The sequence below is a fragment of the Piliocolobus tephrosceles genome, chromosome 6, assembly GCF_002776525.5.
Source record: "Piliocolobus tephrosceles isolate RC106 chromosome 6, ASM277652v3, whole genome shotgun sequence".
Taxonomy (NCBI): domain Eukaryota; kingdom Metazoa; phylum Chordata; class Mammalia; order Primates; family Cercopithecidae; genus Piliocolobus; species Piliocolobus tephrosceles.
Window position 1 is genome coordinate 6,259,699 of NC_045439.1, and position 6,991 is coordinate 6,266,689.

The following is a 6,991-nucleotide window of genomic DNA, read 5'->3' on the forward strand; positions in this document are numbered from 1 at the left end:
AAAAAAAAAAAAAAAAAAAAAAAAAAAAAAAAAAAAAAAAGCCCTTGCCCTGGTGGACCTTATGCTCAGGGAGGAGGACAGCCAGTCAACAGATGAATAGCCAAAATACACAGTACCCCCAATGGCAGCCAGTGCCCGGAGAGAAATAAGGTCTTGGGGAGAGGGAGACTTGCAGGCGGTATTAGGGAGGCCCCAGAAGGTGACATTTGAGACAAGCCTGTTCTCTCAGTCATTGCAGCCAGGTTTTACCTGCTCTTTGTCTCCTGAACAAACATGCCCTAGCTTGACCCTCTTCTCCAAGGCAGAAATAGAAAACAGGCCACTCCACCATTTAGGCTGCTTCGTGCAGGTCTCAACATTTCCCCACTCAGCTGTGGGCTTTGGGCAGGCAGAATGTTGCTGGGTTTGTCTCCACACCCACGGCACTCAGCACAGGCGGGCACCCTGGGGAGGCCAGGTAAATAAGTATGAGAGAAAATGAGTCAGTGAACAGATGGAAGGATGGATGGATGGATGGAGGGATGGAGGGACGGATGGAGGAGGGCTGGAGAGACAGATGGATGGATGGGAGACAAATGGAGGAGGGAGGGATGGGCAAGTAGACAAATGGATGGATGGGAGGAGGGTTGGACAGACAGATGGATGAGTGGACGATGGACGGAGGGACGAGTGGTTGGATGAAGGGGTAGAGCGATGAAGGCATGGACAGAAAAATGGATGGAAGGATGGACAGGCTGGCAGGGGCCCCACAAGAAAGGGGTGAGACAGTGTTGCAGAATCTGGGACAGGCCATCAGTCAGTCCACATCCTCAGCACCCACACTGTGCCAGGCCCTAAAGATCAAAAGGACCTCAAGAGGATGTCACCCACCTGCCCCCATCACCCCATCCATCCTTTCCACCAAGCACCTTCTCATCCCTGAAGGTGTTCACCTGGAGGCCCTGCGCTCCCAGGGGTCCTCAGCTGGAGATAGCCAATGGCATTAGATGACTTTACTTACTTTTTTATTTTTAATTTTTATTTTTTTAGATGGAGTCTCGCTCTGTCGCTCAGGCTGGAGTACAGTGGCGCAATCTTGGCTCACTGCAACCTCCATCTCCTGGATTCAAGTGATTCTCCTTGAACCAAGGAGGTGGAGGTTGCAGTGAGTTGCCTCTTGAGTAGCTGGGATTACAGGTGCGTACCACCATGCCCAGCTAAATTTTTGTATTTTTGGTAGAGATAGGGTTTCACCATGTTGGCTAGGCTGGTCTCAAACTCCTCACCTCAAGTGATCTACCCACATCAGCCTCCCAAAGTGCTGGAATTACAAGAATGAGTCACCGCACCCGGTGGCATTAAATGACTTTAAACAATCATTATTATTCTTGTTAGGTGCAATAATAGCGCCAAAGTTCTGTGAGAAAATGCCTATATTTCTTAGAGATACAAACAGAAAAGTACATGGTGGTAAAATGGCATGATGGCTGAAATTTAATTTAACATTGTCTGGTAAAAAAAACAAAGGAAGAAAAGGAGAAAGATTATGAGTATGTGACCTTTGTTGCAGTCCGTGATAAAAAGTAGTAGCCGGGTGTGGTGGCGCATGCCTGTAGTCCCAGCGACTCAGGAGTCTGGGATGGGAGCACGACTTGAGCCCGGGAGTTCTGGGCTGTAGTGCGCTGGGCTGATTGTCCCATACACTACAGTCAGCATTCATATAGTGACCTCCCAGGAGTGGGAGACCACCAGGTTGCTTAAGGAGGGGTGAACCGGCCCAGGCTGGAAATGGAGCAAGTCGAAACTCCTGTGCCGATCAGTAGTGGGACTGTGCCTGTGACTAGCCACTGCACTACAGCCTGGGCAACATCACGAGTGGGACCCCATCTCCAAAAACTAAAAAAGCAGTAAAAGGGGGCCGGGCGCAGGGGCTCACGCCTGTAATCCCAGCACTTTGGGAGGCCGAGGCCGGCAGATCACGAGGTCAGGAGATCGAGACCATCCTGGCTAACATGGTGAAACCCCATCTCTATTAAAATATACAAAAAATTAGCCAGGCGTGGGGGCGGGTGCCTGTAGTCCCAGTTACTCGGGAGGGTGAGGCAGGAGAATGGCGGGAACCCGGGAGGCAGAGCTTGCAGTGAGCCGAGATGGCGCACTGCACTCCAGCCTGGGCAACAGAGCGAGACTCCGTCTCAAAAGAAAAAAAAAAAAGTAGTAAAAGGGCCACTGCACTCCAGCCTGGGTGAAGGAGTAAGACTCCTGTCTCAAAAATAAAAATAACAATAAGTAGTAAAGGAACAGTGAACAAGAATGAAGCTGCTTATACCTTGCCCAGCCTCCTTCCAGGCCTCATCGATCCTGCCTGGTGGAGGGGAGGAGCCTTCAGCCTAGGGTCTGGCCCGGGGCTCTGCCTCTCCCAGCTGTGCTACCCTGGGCGGGTGGCATGACCTCTCTGGGTCTTGAATTTTCCAGCCGTCGATGGACCTGGGGTCTTCTGCAGACGGCAGGAGGCAGAGCCTGGGAGAGTCCACTGGAGCCAGCCGGCTGCTCTTCCGACAGGCATGGTGACTGCTAGGAGAGCCAGGCTGCCTGCAGGCCTCCTCCACCCGCGCCTGAGCCCACGCTGTGCGCGGCTGGGCTGCCCTTGCGGGAAGGCTGCGTTGTCCCCTAGGGGGCGGCAGATGTTGCCCAAGCAATCAAGCCGGCACGCCGCAGAGGGCTTCGGGAGGGAGCCTGCCGGCCCTGCTGGCTGGGCCACACATTCTAAAATACCCTTTTATTTTTATAACGAAAGGAATAACTACAGGTTATGATTATTTTTCATCCACACAGAAGTGATGGAGCCAGCACGGAAAGTGAAAGTGCCACCACCCAACCTGAGGACCCACCTGCCGGGATCTGGCCAGCACTAGCCTTTCCTTTCCTTTCTTTTCCTGGTTCTTTCTTTTTTTTTGAGACAGAGTCTCACTGTGTTGCCCAGGCTGGAGTGCAGTGGCGCTATCTCGGCTCACTGCAACAGCCACCTCCCTGGTTCAAGCGATTCTCCTGCCTCAGCCTCCCAAGTAGCTGGGATCACAGGCACCCGCTGTCATGCCCGGCTAATTTTTTTTTCCGCCTCCTGGGTTCATGCCATTCTCCTGCCTCAGCCTCTGGAGTAGCTGAGACTATAGGCGCCGCCACTACGCTTGGCTAATTTTTTGTATTTTTAGTAGAGATGGGGTTTCACTGTGTTAGCCAGAATGGTTCTGAACTCCTGACCTCATGATCCGCCCGCCTTGGCCTCCCAAAGTGCTGGAATTACAGGCGTGAGCTACCGCGCCCGGCTTTTTTTTTTTTTTTTTTTGAGATGGAGTTTCTCTCTTGTTGCCCAGGCTGGAGTGCAGTGGTGTGATCTCGGCTCATTGCAACCTCCGCCTCCCGGGTTCAAGAGATTCTCCTGCCTCAGCCTCCTGAGTAGCTGGGATTACAGGTACCTGCCACCACGCCGGGGAAATGTTTGTATTTTTGGTGGAGATAGGGTTTCACCATGTTGGCCAGACTGGTTTCGAACTCCTGACCTCAGGTAATCCACCTGCGTCAGCCTCCCAAAGTGTTGAGATTACAGGGTGAGCCACCGCACCCAGCCCTGAGTTATTTTTTATTGTAACAGATTTTGCCATTTTGGTGGGATTTGGAGGGGTCAAGGAGGGACAGTGAGATTTCCAAAGAATGGATCCTGACTCGGGCCCAGAGTGAACCCTGGGGGGCTGGCATGGCTCCACAGAAAATTGGCAGCCCTGGCATTTCCAGAAAATAGGGCTCCTTGGCAAGTCTGAGCAAAGTCAGCCGTCCCCAGATTCTCACCTGGCTCCCTCAGTGCCTGGGAAGAAGCCACTGACCCACCCGAGCCTCAGTTTCTTCATCTTTAAAATGGGACAAGGGTCAGGCATGGCGGCTCCTGCCTATAATACTGGCATTTTGGAAGGCTGAGGCAGGAGGATCCCTTGAGCCCAGGAGTTTGAGACCAGCCTGGGCAACATAGCAAGATCTCTGTCTCTACAAAAAATAATCCCACCACTGTAATCCCACAACTTTGGGAGGCCGAGGCAGGCGGATCACCTGAGGGCAGGAGTGACTAGCCTGGCCAACATGATGAAACCTCATCTCTACTAAAGAATACAAAGCCGGGCGCGGTGGCTCAAGCCTGTAATCCCAGCACTTTGGGAGGCCGAGGCGGGCGGATCACGAGGTCAGGAGATTGAGACCATCCTGGCTAACACGGTGAAACCCCGTCTCTACTAAAAATGCAAAAAACTAGCCGGGCGAGGTGGCGGGCGCCTGTAGTCCCAGCTACTCCGGAGGATGAGGCAGGAGAATGGTGTAAACCCGGGAGGCGGAGCTTGCAGTGAGCTGAGATCCGGCCACTGCACTCCAGCCTGGGAGACAGAGCCAGACTCTGTCTCAAAAAAAAAAAAAAAAAAAAAAAAGAATACAAAAATTAGCCAGTTGTGGTGGCACGCGCCTGTAATCCCAGCTACTCGGGAGGCTAGCCACGCATCGTGGTGCACACCTGTAGTCCCAGTGATTCAGCAGGTTGAGATGTGTGTCAGGGTTCTCTAGAGTGACAGAACTAATAGGATATATATATATACACATACACACACAGACACACACACACACACACACATATATATATACATGAGTGCAATGGTGCAATCTTGACTGACTGCAACCTCTGCCTCCCAGGTTCAAGTGATTCTCTTGCCTCAGCCTCCCAAGTAGCTGAGATCATAGTCACATGCCACCACACCCAGCTAATTTTGTATTTTTAGTAGACATGTGGTTTCACCATGTTGGCCAGGCTGGTCTCAAACTCCTGACCTCAGGTGATCTGCCCACCTTGGCCTCCCAAAGTGCTGGGATTACAGGCATGAGCCACGTGCACGGCCTAAAAGGGGGTTTATTAAGTGTTAACTCACACCATCACAAGGTCCCACTAGGCTGTCTGCAAGGTGAGGAGCAAGGAGAGCCAGTCCAAGTCCCAAGACTGAAGAACCTGGAATCCTGTTTGAGGGCAGGAAGCATCCAGCACGGGAGAAAGATGTAGGCAGGGAGGCTAGGCCAGTCTTGCCTCCCCACGTTTTTCTGCCTGTTTTATATTCGATGGCAGCTGATTAGATGGTGCCCACCCAGATTAAGGGTGGGTCTGCCTTCCCCAGTCCAGTGACTTTAATGTTCATCTCCTTTGGCAACACCCTCACAGACACATCCAGGATCAACACTTTGCGTCCTTCAACCCAATCAAGTTGACGCTCAGTATTCACCATCACAGGGTGTGAGGATCACCTCAGCCCAGGAGATCAGGGCTGCGGTGAGCCACGATCACACTGCTGCACTCCAGCCTGCCAACAGTGGGACCCGGATCCCCAAAATAAATAAATAAGCAAAATGAAACCAGCCAGCCCTGTGCCCAGGACATGACAGCCTATGGCCCCTGTCCAGGCTTGGCCCCTGTCTGCTTGGGTGTATACAATGCCCAGCTGGCTGCTGCAGACCACACAACCCCAGGCAGTGGGTGGGTGCAGTCTCACCCACTATGGAAGGGAGTGGGTGTGCCTCTGGGGTGAGCTTGCTGTGTGGAGCGGGATGAGCCCCCACTCAGTCCTCCCGGACACTCTAGCCTCCCTCTGAAATCCTGACAGGCGAGGGCCCTGGGCCTGGGGTCTCTGAGCCTGTGTGGTCCCTGGGACAGACCTTCAAGCTACAAAGCCTATCACAGGGCATTCGTGCTGCCTCCCCCTCCCTGGAAACAGGGTGCAGAGGTAGGGCTGCCTCCCAACTCCAGCTCCCACTCCTGCAGGAAGAGGGACTAGATGCCACCTTTCCCACTGAGCTCACTGCAGGCATCAAACCCCACCCCCTGTGCCCATTGGCATTGCTTGTGTTACAGGTGAGGACACCGCAGCCCAGACAAAAGCAGCCGATGAGAGTTCGGGAAAAGGGTGGGCACCATGGCTCACACCTATAATCCCACCACTTTGGGAGGCCGAGGCAGGTGGATCACCTGAGGTCAGGAGTTCAAGACTAGCCTGGCCAACATGGTGAAACCTCATCTCTGCTAAGAATACAAAAATTAGCCAGTCATGGTGGCACGCGCCTGTAATCCCAGCTACTCGGGAGGCTGAGGCAGGAGAATTGCTTGCGCCTGGGAACTGAAGTTGCAGTGAGATGAGACAGTGCCCCTGTACTCCAGCCTGGCCAACAGAGTGAGACTCTCTGGAAAAAAACAAAAATGGCCAGGTGTGGTGGCTCATGTCTTTAATCCCAGCACTTTGGGAGGCCGAGGTGGGCAGATCACGAGGTCAGGAGTTCAAGACCTGCCTGACCAACATAGTGAAACCCCATCTCAACTAAAAATACAAAAAACTAGCTGGGTGTGGTGGTGGGTGCCTGTAATCCTAGCTACTAGGGAGGCTAAGGCAGGACAATCTTTTTTTTTTTTTGAGACGGAGTCTCGCTCTGTCGCCCAGGCTGGAGTGCAGTGGCCGGATCTCAGCTCACTGCAAGCTCCGCCTCCCGGGTTTACGCCATTCTCGGCAGGACAATCCCTTGAACCTGGAAGGTGGAGGTTGCAGCGAGCCTAGATCGTGCAGCTGCATACCAGCCCGGGTGACAGAGTGAGACTCCATCTCCAAAAAAAAAAAAACAAAAAAAAAAGGTTCAGGAAATGACCTGGAATTTGAGGCCCAGCTCTGCCACAGATGACTCTGTAGCCAACGGACTTAACTCTTGTCCCTCGGTTTCCCTCTCTGTGAACAGGGACAACAGCCAGCTGCAGCAGGGTTAACAAGGTATTAGCAATCAGAGGCAGAAGTGAAGTCAGAGGGCTGACCACACAGGTCAGACCAGGCCCTGCTGCTGGCGTTCCTGAGCCCCCACCACACCCTGGCTCTGTCCCTTCAAAGTCCCCAGGTCCCTAAGCCTTTTGGAGGGGCTGCTTCTTGCAGAACCTCCTGCTGCCCACATTTCT